Here is a 10,704-nt window from a genome sequence, read left to right on the forward strand (position 1 = left end):
CATCACCACACAGACATGCCCCTATTCTCACAACAAGAGCCGACTTCCATCAAGTGGATAACTGCTGTAATCACAGATACAACACTGACATTTCAGACTTCAGCATCTCCTATATTAGACCCCAGTCTGACTGTTCTACCAATAATCTCCTATATTAGACCCCAGTCTGACTGTTCTACCAATAATCTCCTATATTAGACCCCAGTCTGACTGTTCTACCAATAATCTCCTATATTAGACCCCAGTCTGACTGTTCTACCAATACTCTCCTATATTAGACCCCAGTCTGACTGTTCTACCAATACTCTCCTATATTAGACCCCAGTCTGACTGTTCTACCAATAATCTCCTATATTAGACCCCTTTACTACCATCAATCAACGCAAAACAACTACAGTGACATTCACCACAATCTCCCTGAACGTATAAATATACTTTATACTACTAGTGACAATAACATGATGAATCTCACCCTTCACAAATTAGACAATGGATTCTCTCGATATTTATCTAAACATTTCCTGTTTGGTTATTGGGTTGATCATGTGTCAAATATTTAGATGAAAATTATAAAGAAGAATGTGTCAAATCGAATTTCCATCACCATGTTGCTATTTTAACACAGTATATTTTCTGCTTGAGGTGCAATGATCAGATATCCAAATTAATTTAACTAGAAACCATTCCATTTCTAATAGATCTCACCTTTTGCTTATCCAACATATAACAAACAAAGTGCATTGTCTCCATACAATTTCCCATCAAATTTGAATAGACAACAATATATTGAAGTGCAGACCAAGGTTATCAGGTGATGCCTAATACACAATGAATATCTGTCTGTACTGGCTGACAGAGGGAAGATAGGAATGCTGAATAGGATTCTAAACACACACACCAAGAAAGCCACACACACACACACAGCTAAATGCAATGACCGTGTTTTACACAGACAAGCTGTTACAGTGAAATCTCCCCTGCTTCAATCCCATGGATGACTAAGCACAGTAATGAAGGTTTTTGGACATTCTCCACAGAGGCACAGATGCAGCAGCTGGTGACATTCATGCATTAGAAGCAGAGGAGGAGCGAGTTACGATGAATCCCCATTAATTTCAATGATCACAAAGTCTGCTTTTGGCACCATTTCAAATGAATAAAAAGGCCATATTTATTGGTGTAACTCTCTGCTGCAATGTGGAATATGCATCCGTTTTCTGCCCAGGGAGCCGTAGAAACCAATTGCTATTCTCTTTCGTTGTCTCGGCAACCTTGAATAACTAGGCCTAGAAAAACTCAGACATGTTTTTCTAAATATGAAGTTTGTTTTTGTTAGTTTTAATACGGCCTTGGCATTCCGCATGTGTGACTGATTGATTTGATAATAATTATAGTGGCATGCATCTCAGGATGCCCTGTAAGACATTGATCATATATAGTAACTGACAGGAAACAGTACACCTATAATCAATGAGTCATTTTCTTCTCATGTCAACGACCTTCCTATCTGAAGTTAAAACCTTTTTGGGCTAGGGGGCAGTATTCGGAATTTCGGATGACTGACGTGCCCAAAGTAAACTGCCTGTTACTCAGGCCCAGAAGCTAGGATATGCATATAAATTGGCAGTACGGCAGTGGATAGAAAACACTCTGAAGTTTCTAAAACTGTTAAAATAATGTTTGTGAGTATAACAGAACTGATATGGCAGGCAAAAACCAGAGGGAAATCCATCCAGGAAATGGGATTTCTTTTGATGCGAGTGGTTTTCCATTGAAAGCCTATTGACTATATAAGGGTTTAGCACCCAGATTGCAGTTCCTATGGCTTCCACTAGATGTCAACAGTCTTTAGACATGGTTTCAGGCTTGTTTTTTGAAAACCGTTAGAAAAAAACCTTTTGGTAAGTGGTCTATGGAATGATGCAGTACTGGTTTGCGCACGTGACTGAGTGCACTTTCCTTTCTATTGTCCGATTTAAATATTATCGATTATTTAGATAATTGACAACCTGAGGATTAATTATAAACATTGTTTGACATGTTTCGACGAACTTTACCGGTACTATTAGGATGTATTCGTCTGCATGTTTTTACAGCCTTCGAGCCAGTGGATTACTGAACAAAACGCGCCAACAAAACAGAGTTTTTGGGATATAAAGAGGGACTTTATCAAACAAAACGACAATTCATTGTGTAGCTGGGCCCTTTGGATTGCCAACAGAGGAAGATCTTCAAAGGTAAGTGATTTATTCTATCGCCATTTCTGACTTTCGTGACGCCTCTGCTTGGTTGGAAAATATTTGTATGCTTTTGTAAGCGGGGCTCTGTCCTCAGATAATCGCATGGTATGCTTTCGCCTTAAAGCCTTTTTGAAATCTGACAAAGCGGCTGGATTAACAAGAAGTACATTTTTTAACCGATGTATAACACTTGTATTTTCATGAATGTTTATTATTACTATTTTTGTAATTTGAAGCTCTGCAATTTCACCGGATGTTGTCGAGGTGGGATCGCTAGCGGCACGCCTAGCCCAAAGAAGTTTTAATACTACAGTTTAAACAGCAAGACAATCAGTTGAACAGGAACAGAAATCTCTACAAGTAGATCTGGGAAATATCAGGGAGTTGTTTTGCCAGAACAAACTTGTTTTGAACTCCAAGAAAACCACAGTTACGTTGGTCTGTTCCACCAGGAAACGGCCGTCTGTTCCACCAGGAAACGGCCGTCTGTTCCACCAGGAAACGTCCGTCTGTTCCACCAGGAAACGGCCGTCTGTTCCACCAGGAAACGGCTAACACAACATGGGATACAATTATGTATGGGGGGAGGGGGGAGAACAAACTGAGGAAGTGTCAGAAATCAAACTACTGGTAGTGCAACTAGACAACTGAGGAAGAGTCAGAAACCAAACTACTGGTAGTGCAGCTAGACAACTGAGGAAGTGTTAGAAACCAAACTACTGGTAGTGCAGCTAGACACTGAGGAAGAGTCAGAAACCAAACTACTGGTAGTGCAGCTAGACAACTGAGGAAGTGTCAGAAACCAAACTACTGGTAGTGCAGCTAGACAACTGAGGAAGTGTCAGAAACCAAACTACTGGTAGTGCAGCTAGACACTGAGGAAGTGTTAGAAACCAAACTACTGGTAGTGCAGCTAGACAACTGAGGAAGTGTCAGAAACCAAACTACTGGTAGTGCAGCTAGACAACTGAGGAAGTGTTAGAAACCAAACTACTGGTAGTGCAGCTAGACAACTGAGGAAGAGTCAGAAACCAAACTACTGGTAGTGCAGCTAGACAACTGAGGAAGAGTCAGAAACCAAACTACTGGTAGTGCAGCTAGACAACTGAGGAAGAGTCAGAAACCAAACTACTGGTAGTGCAGCTAGACAACTGAGGAAGAGTCAGAAACCAAACTACTGGTAGTGCAGCTAGACAACTGAGGAAGAGTCAGAAACCAAACTACTGGTAGTGCAGCTAGACAACTGAGGAAGAGTCAGAAACCAAACTACTGGTAGTGCAGCTAGACAACTGAGGAAGAGTCAGAAACCAAACTACTGGTAGTGCAGCTAGACAACTGAGGAAGAGTCAGAAACCAAACTACTGGTAGTGCAGCTAGACAACTGAGGAAGAGTCAGAAACCAAACTACTGGTAGTGCAGCTAGACAACTGAGGAAGTGTCAGAAACCAAACTACTGGTAGTGCAGCTAGACAACTGAGGAAGTGTCAGAAACCAAACTACTGGTAGTGCAGCTAGACAACTGAGGAAGAGTCAGAAACCAAACTACTGGTAGTGCAGCTAGACAACTGAGGAAGAGTCAGAAACCAAACTACTGGTAGTGCAGCTAGACAACTGAGGAAGAGTCAGAAACCAAACTACTGGTAGTGCAGCTAGACAACTGAGGAAGAGTCAGAAACCAAACTACTGGTAGTGCAGCTAGACAACTGAGGAAGTGTTAGAAACCAAACTACTGGTAGTGCAGCTAGACAACTGAGGAAGAGTCAGAAACCAAACTACTGAAGTGCAGCTAGACAACTGAGGAAGAGTCAGAAACCAAACTACTGGTAGTGCAGCTAGACAACTGAGGAAGAGTCAGAAACCAAACTACTGGTAGTGCAGCTAGACAACTGAGGAAGAGTCAGAAACCAAACTACTGGTAGTGCAGCTAGACAACTGAGGAAGAGTCAGAAACCAAACTACTGAAGTGCAGCTAGACAACTGAGGAAGAGTCAGAAACCAAACTACTGGTAGTGCAGCTAGACAACTGAGGAAGAGTCAGAAACCAAACTACTGGTAGTGCAGCTAGACACTGAGGAAGAGTCAGAAACCAAACTACTGGTAGTGCAGCTAGACAACTGAGGAAGTGTCAGAAACCAAACTACTGGTAGTGCAGCTAGACAACTGAGGAAGTGTCAGAAACCAAACTACTGGTAGTGCAGCTAGACAACTGAGGAAGTGTCAGAAACCAAACTACTGGTAGTGCAGCTAGACACTGAGGAAGAGTCAGAAACCAAACTACTGGTAGTGCAGCTAGACACTGAGGAAGAGTCAGAAACCAAACTACTGGTAGTGCAGCTAGACACTGAGGAAGTGTCAGAAACCAAACTACTGGTAGTGCAGCTAGACAACTGCTTTTCATGGTCGTCTCAAATAACTCATCTAGGTTAAAAATAAATATTAAAACTGCATGCCTGATCAGAAGGATAGCTAAATATTTACCAGGAAAGATGATTAAACAACCCAAGCATTAATTGGGAGTCAGGTGAATTAATGTTCTGTGGTCAAACAACCCAAGCATTAATTGGAGTCAGGTACCCTACTGTTCTGTGGTCAAACAACCCAAGCATTAATTGGAGTCAGGTACCCTACTGTTCTGTGGTCAAACAACCCAAGCATTAATTGGGAGTCAGGTGAACTACTGTTCTGTGGTCAAACAACCCAAGCATTAATTGGGAGTCAGGTACCCTACTGTTCTGTGGTCAAACAACCCAAGCATTAATTGGGAGTCAGGTACCCTACTGTTCTGTGGTCAAACAACCCAAGCATTAATTGGAGTCAGGTACCCTACTGTTCTGTGGTCAAACAACCCAAGCATTAATTGGGAGTCAGGTGAACTACTGTTCTGTGGTCAAACAACCCAAGCATTAATTGGGAGTCAGGTGAACTACTGTTCTGTGGTCAAACAACCCAAGCATTAATTGGGAGTCAGGTGAACTAGTGTTCTGTGGTCAAACAACCCAAGCATTAATTGGGAGTCAGGTGAACTACTGTTCTGTGGTCAAACAACCCAAGCATTAATTGGAGTCAGGTACCCTACTGTTCTGTGGTCAAACAACCCAAGCATTAATTGGGAGTCAGGTGAACTACTGTTCTGTGGTCAAACAACCCAAGCATTAATTGGGAGTCAGGTGAACTACTGTTCTGTGGTCAAACAACCCAAGCATTAATTGGGAGTCAGGTGAACTACTGTTCTGTGTTCTTTTTTTAAAGGCTTATTTTAATTCACAATGTACACCATTTAAAACGACCAAACCTCATTCGCAACAGTGTTCAGTTGGTAAGAGACAGACATTCAGTCAATACTAGGAATAGATTGTCCACCATCTGTCTATTCCCGGCAGAAAAAAGAAATAAGCAAAATAACAATGAGATTCAGAGCAATAAAGAATGGAATAACGGTATGAAGCCAATCAGAACTCGTTTTTCCCCACAAAAGGGGGGAAAAATATTTACAGACAGAAATACTCCTCACTTTCATCAGCTGTCCGGGTGGCTGGTCTCAGACGATTCCCACAGGCGAAGAAGCCGGATGTGGATGTCCTGGGCTGGCGTGGTTACACGTGGTCTGTGGTGGTGAGGCCGGTTGGACGTACTGCCAAATTCCATAAAACGATGTTGAGGCAGCATATGGTAGAAAATGTACATTCAATTATCTGACAACAGCTCTGGTGGACATTCCTGCAGTCAGCATGTCAAGTGCACGCTCCCTCAAATCTTGAGACATCTGTGGCATTGTGTTGTGTGGCAACATTGCACATTTTAAAGTGGCCTTTTATTGCCCCCAAGGTGCACTTGTGTAATGAGAGCCACACCTGTCAGATGGATGGATTATCTTGGCAAAGGAGAAATTCTCACTAACAGGGATGGAACCAAATATGTGCACAACATTTGAGAGAAATAAGCTTTTTGTGCATATGGAACATTTCTGGGATTTTTTATTTCAGCTCATGAAACATGAGACCAGCACTTTACATGATGAATTCATATTTTTGTTTAGTATAGTTTTACCCATTTGCGAAATTCAAGGAAAGTTGGCAGGTCGGTGCACAGTGCACTGTTCGGATACTGGAATTATTTTGGATGAACGTGCGAAGGTAACCTACTTTTGGATGGGATTTGTTTGACAATCAGATTAAACATTTTTTGTTGTGTTCATACCCCATTAAGGTAATACATTTTATAGTTAAATTATGTCTTTACTAAAAAAAAACATTGAAAGAAATTGTTGAACGCGCTTCCTGTGAAAAAAAAACCCTGCCCCATATGGAAATCAAATACCCGTCCAACTGATTTGCTCTGGCCCTGAGTTCGGGTCAGGATGAACCAAGGAACCCGAATAGTTCTAACCATGGCAGGTCCGTCGTCTATAGGCGTTTGACTACGATTAGTGCTATCCGGGATCCTTGGGATGTCTCTACCCTAAAGCTCATAACCCTAACCTTAACCCCTACCCTGACCGTAAGCTATTTTTATTTCAACTTCAATCGGATAATGTCAGAGTTGGGACATCCCAAGGACCGTTCGACTATAGGCAGAGCAGTATATAATGACGAGATGGTTCTGTGTATTAATTTTAAGAAAGGCGTTGATGTTTATGGTTAGGTACACATTGGTGCAACGACAGTGCTTTTTTCACAAATGTGCTTGTTAAATCACCCGTTTGTCGAAGTAGGCTGTGATTCAATGATAGATTAACAGGCACCGCATCGATTATATACAACACAGGACAAGCTAGATAAACTAGTAATATCAACCATGTGTAGTTAACTTGTGATTCAAGGCATAATGTACAGACAAAGGTATGGTAGGATGTGAATACAGTGGAGGTAAACCTAGGCATTGAGTGACGATGAGATTTATTGTCTCTAGAGACACCATTTAAACCAGGTGAGGTCACTGCATGTGTGGGGGGTGGAACAAAAAGGTTAGCTAAGGCATATTGAGCAGGGCTGGAGGCTCTACAGTGAAATAAGACAATTATCACTAACAAAAACAGCAATGGACAAGGCATATTGACATTAGGGAGAGGCATGCGTAGCCGAGTGATCATAGCGGTCCAGTGAGTAGCTAGGTGGGCTGGAGACACGGCGATTCAGACAGCTAGCAAGTCGGGGCACGCAGGCTAGCAGAAGGGCCTTAGAGGGACGTCGCGATGGAAGAAGTCTGTTGTAGCCCCCTCGTGCGGTTATGTCGGCAGACCAGTCGTGATGGATCAGCAGGTGTCTGTGTAGTAAAAGGGTCCAGGTAAAACAGGTATAGTAGCTGATGGACCTCTTCAGCTAACATTCTGATATGCTCTAGACAGCTAGTGGGCCGCGGCTAGAAGGCATTCAGGGGACGTCGTGACGGAGGAGCCTGTTGAAAAAAAAATAAACTCTGGCAGATTACGTCGGTAGTCCAGTCGTGATGAATCGGCGGGGCACCGTATCGGCAGTAAAAGGGTCCAGGCCAATTGGCAAAATAGGTATTGTAGCCCAAGGAGTGGCTGATGGACCTCTTCAGCTAGCCCAGGAGATGGGCCTAGCATAGGCTAGCTCCAGGCTAATTGGTGTTAGCTTCTGGACAGAGACGTTAGCCGGGAGTAGCCACTCGGATAGCAGCTAGCTAGCTGCGATGATCCAGGTGAAAAGGTTCAGAGCATGCGGTAGGAATCCGGAGATATGGAGAAGAAGAAGTCTGATATGCTCTGGGTTGAATCGCGTTGTGCAGACTGGCAGGAGTTGTCCGGGCTAAAGGTTAGCTGATGACAGCTAGCAGTGGCTAGCTGACTACTAGCTAGTAAGCTGGCTAGCTTCTGTTAGGGGTTCCGGTTCTAAAGTAAAGAAAATAGCAGATCCATACCACATTGGGTGAGGCAGGTTGCAGGAGAGTATGTTGAAGTTGAGGTTAAGAAAAATATATGTAAATAAAAAATATATAAAAAGATATATACACGACAAGAAGACAGACACCTGACTGCTACGCCATCTTGGTTTGAAGTTTTTGTGGAGGTTTTTGACCAGGAAAAAATGATTGTCCGCAATGTTATTTTCTGTCCCTCCAAGAGATATGTAAGAAATGCATTTGGAATATGAAATATATATTTGCATTTATTCCTGTTATCAATCAAGGTGAGACTGAACATGGACAAGGCCCATGAGAAACAGAAGGAGAGCTACCGGAGCAGAATCAAGAAGGGGACCAAGTGCTATGACATCCGGGCGAATTACTTGGTTAGGAAGAAGGACAAAAGGAAGGCGAGAACTGGGACACCTCGCTGCTCTTTCACTCCTAGCTCACCTTCTGTGAAAGTGAATATAAAAAATCTCTGATAATAACTATTTGCATTTGCACACAAAATAACCTGAAGCTAGTTTTAGTTTCCTGAACACTGAAATGTTTCTCTTTGTCTTCCTAGGGTTACCTCGGTGGAAGCCAACAATCTTCTCCAGTTGGAAGGTCGAACACTAAAATCCCTGATGCCCTACACTTCAGTGAAGCCCAATGAACAAAGTATGTTAAGCTTTGGTTGACATTTGAAAAGCAAGAAATGGTAGTTATGCTGAGCTTATAAAAATGTACCTCTCCAAATTACTTTAGGACCATCGACTGTCCGAGCCTCCCAGGAAGTATCCCATCTACCAGAACCAGTGAGTTTGGATCAGTCTGATTCTCTGTGCTCTGAGTCAGAGGGGGAACAGCTTGAGGTAGGTTATACTTTCCAGAAGTGTTGAAAAGTACATCTCACATTTAAAACACTGCACTAATCCATCACATGTTCTCACTGTAAAGTGTAACCTGTGTGTTTGCTTGTTTACGTCTCTGTCTCCTACCCTGTTCCCTTTAACTCCTGTTCTCCAGGACCTAGGGGGTTCTGCCCAACACCCAGACCCACCTGATGTCCTCCATTACCTGTTCTCCAGGACCTAGGGGGTTCTGCCCAACACCCAGACCCACCTGATGTCCTCCATTACCTGTTCTCCAGGACCTAGGGGTTCTGCCCAACACCCAGACCCACCTGATGTCCTCCATTACCTGTTCTCCAGGACCTAGGGGGTTCTGCCCAACACCCAGACCTGGACCCACCTGATATCCTCCATTACCTGTTCTCCAGGACCTAGGGGGTTCTGCCCAACACCCAGACCCACCTGATGTCCTCCATTACCTGTTCTCCAGGACCTAGGGGTTCTGCCCAACACCCAGACCCACCTGATGTCCTCCATTACCTGTTCTCCAGGACCTAGGGGGTTCTGCCCAACACCCAGACCTGGACCCACCTGATATCCTCCATTACCTGTTCTCCAGGACCTAGGGGGTTCTGCCCAACACCCAGACCTGGACCCACCTGAGGTCCTCCATTACCTGTTCTCCAGGACCTAGGGGTTCTGCCCAACACCCAGACCCACCTGATGTCCTCCATTACCTGTTCTCCAGGACCTAGGGGTTCTGCCCAACACCCAGACCCACCTGATGTCCTCCATTTCCTGTTCTCCAGGACCTAGGGGTTCTGCCCAACACCCAGACCCACCTGATGTCCTCCATTACCTGTTCTCCAGGACCTAGGGGTTCTGCCCAACACCCAGACCCACCTGATATCCTCCATTACCTGTTCTCCAGGACCTAGGGGTTCTGCCCAACACCCAGACCCACCTGATGTCCTCCATTACCTGTTCACCAGGACCTAGGGGTTCTGCCCAACACCCAGACCGACCTGATATCCTCCATTACCTGTTCTCCAGGACCTAGGGGCTCTGCCCAACACCCAGACCCACCTGATGTCCTCGCTGTTTATTATCAATGCATAGTCACTTTCCAACTTACCTCAACTAACCTGAACCCCTGCACATTGACTCGGTACCGGTACCCCCTGTATAGAGCCTCCACACTTACTCGATACCGCTACCCCCTGTATATAGCCTCCACATTGACTCTGTACCGGTATCCCCTGTATATAGCCTCCACATTGACTCTGTACCGGTACCCCCTGTATATAGCCTCCACATTGACTCTGTACCGGTACCCCCTGTATATACCTAGGATAAAGCAATCCTTCTGCCCCCCCCCCCCCCCCCCTTAAAAGATTTAGATGCACTATTGTAAAGTGGCTGTTCCACTGGATGTCATTAGGTGAATGCACCAATTTGTAAGTCGCTCTGGATAAGAGCGTCTGCTAAATGACTTAAATGTAAATGTAAATGTATATAGCCTCCACATTGACTCTGTACCGTAACACCCTGTATATAGCCTCCACATTGACTCTGTACCGTAACACCCTGTATATAGCCTCCACATTGACTCTGTACCGGTACCCCCTGTATATAGCCTCCACATTGACTCGGTACCGGTTTTTGGTGAATGTCTGTTGAATATAAAACCAACTTTACCTCGGTCTTTGGATTCGTGTGGATAATAGGACTTCAGGACGACCCAGCCAACATGTCAGCAA

The sequence above is a fragment of the Salvelinus alpinus genome, chromosome 26, assembly GCF_045679555.1.
Source record: "Salvelinus alpinus chromosome 26, SLU_Salpinus.1, whole genome shotgun sequence".
Classification (NCBI taxonomy): Eukaryota; Metazoa; Chordata; class Actinopteri; order Salmoniformes; family Salmonidae; genus Salvelinus; species Salvelinus alpinus.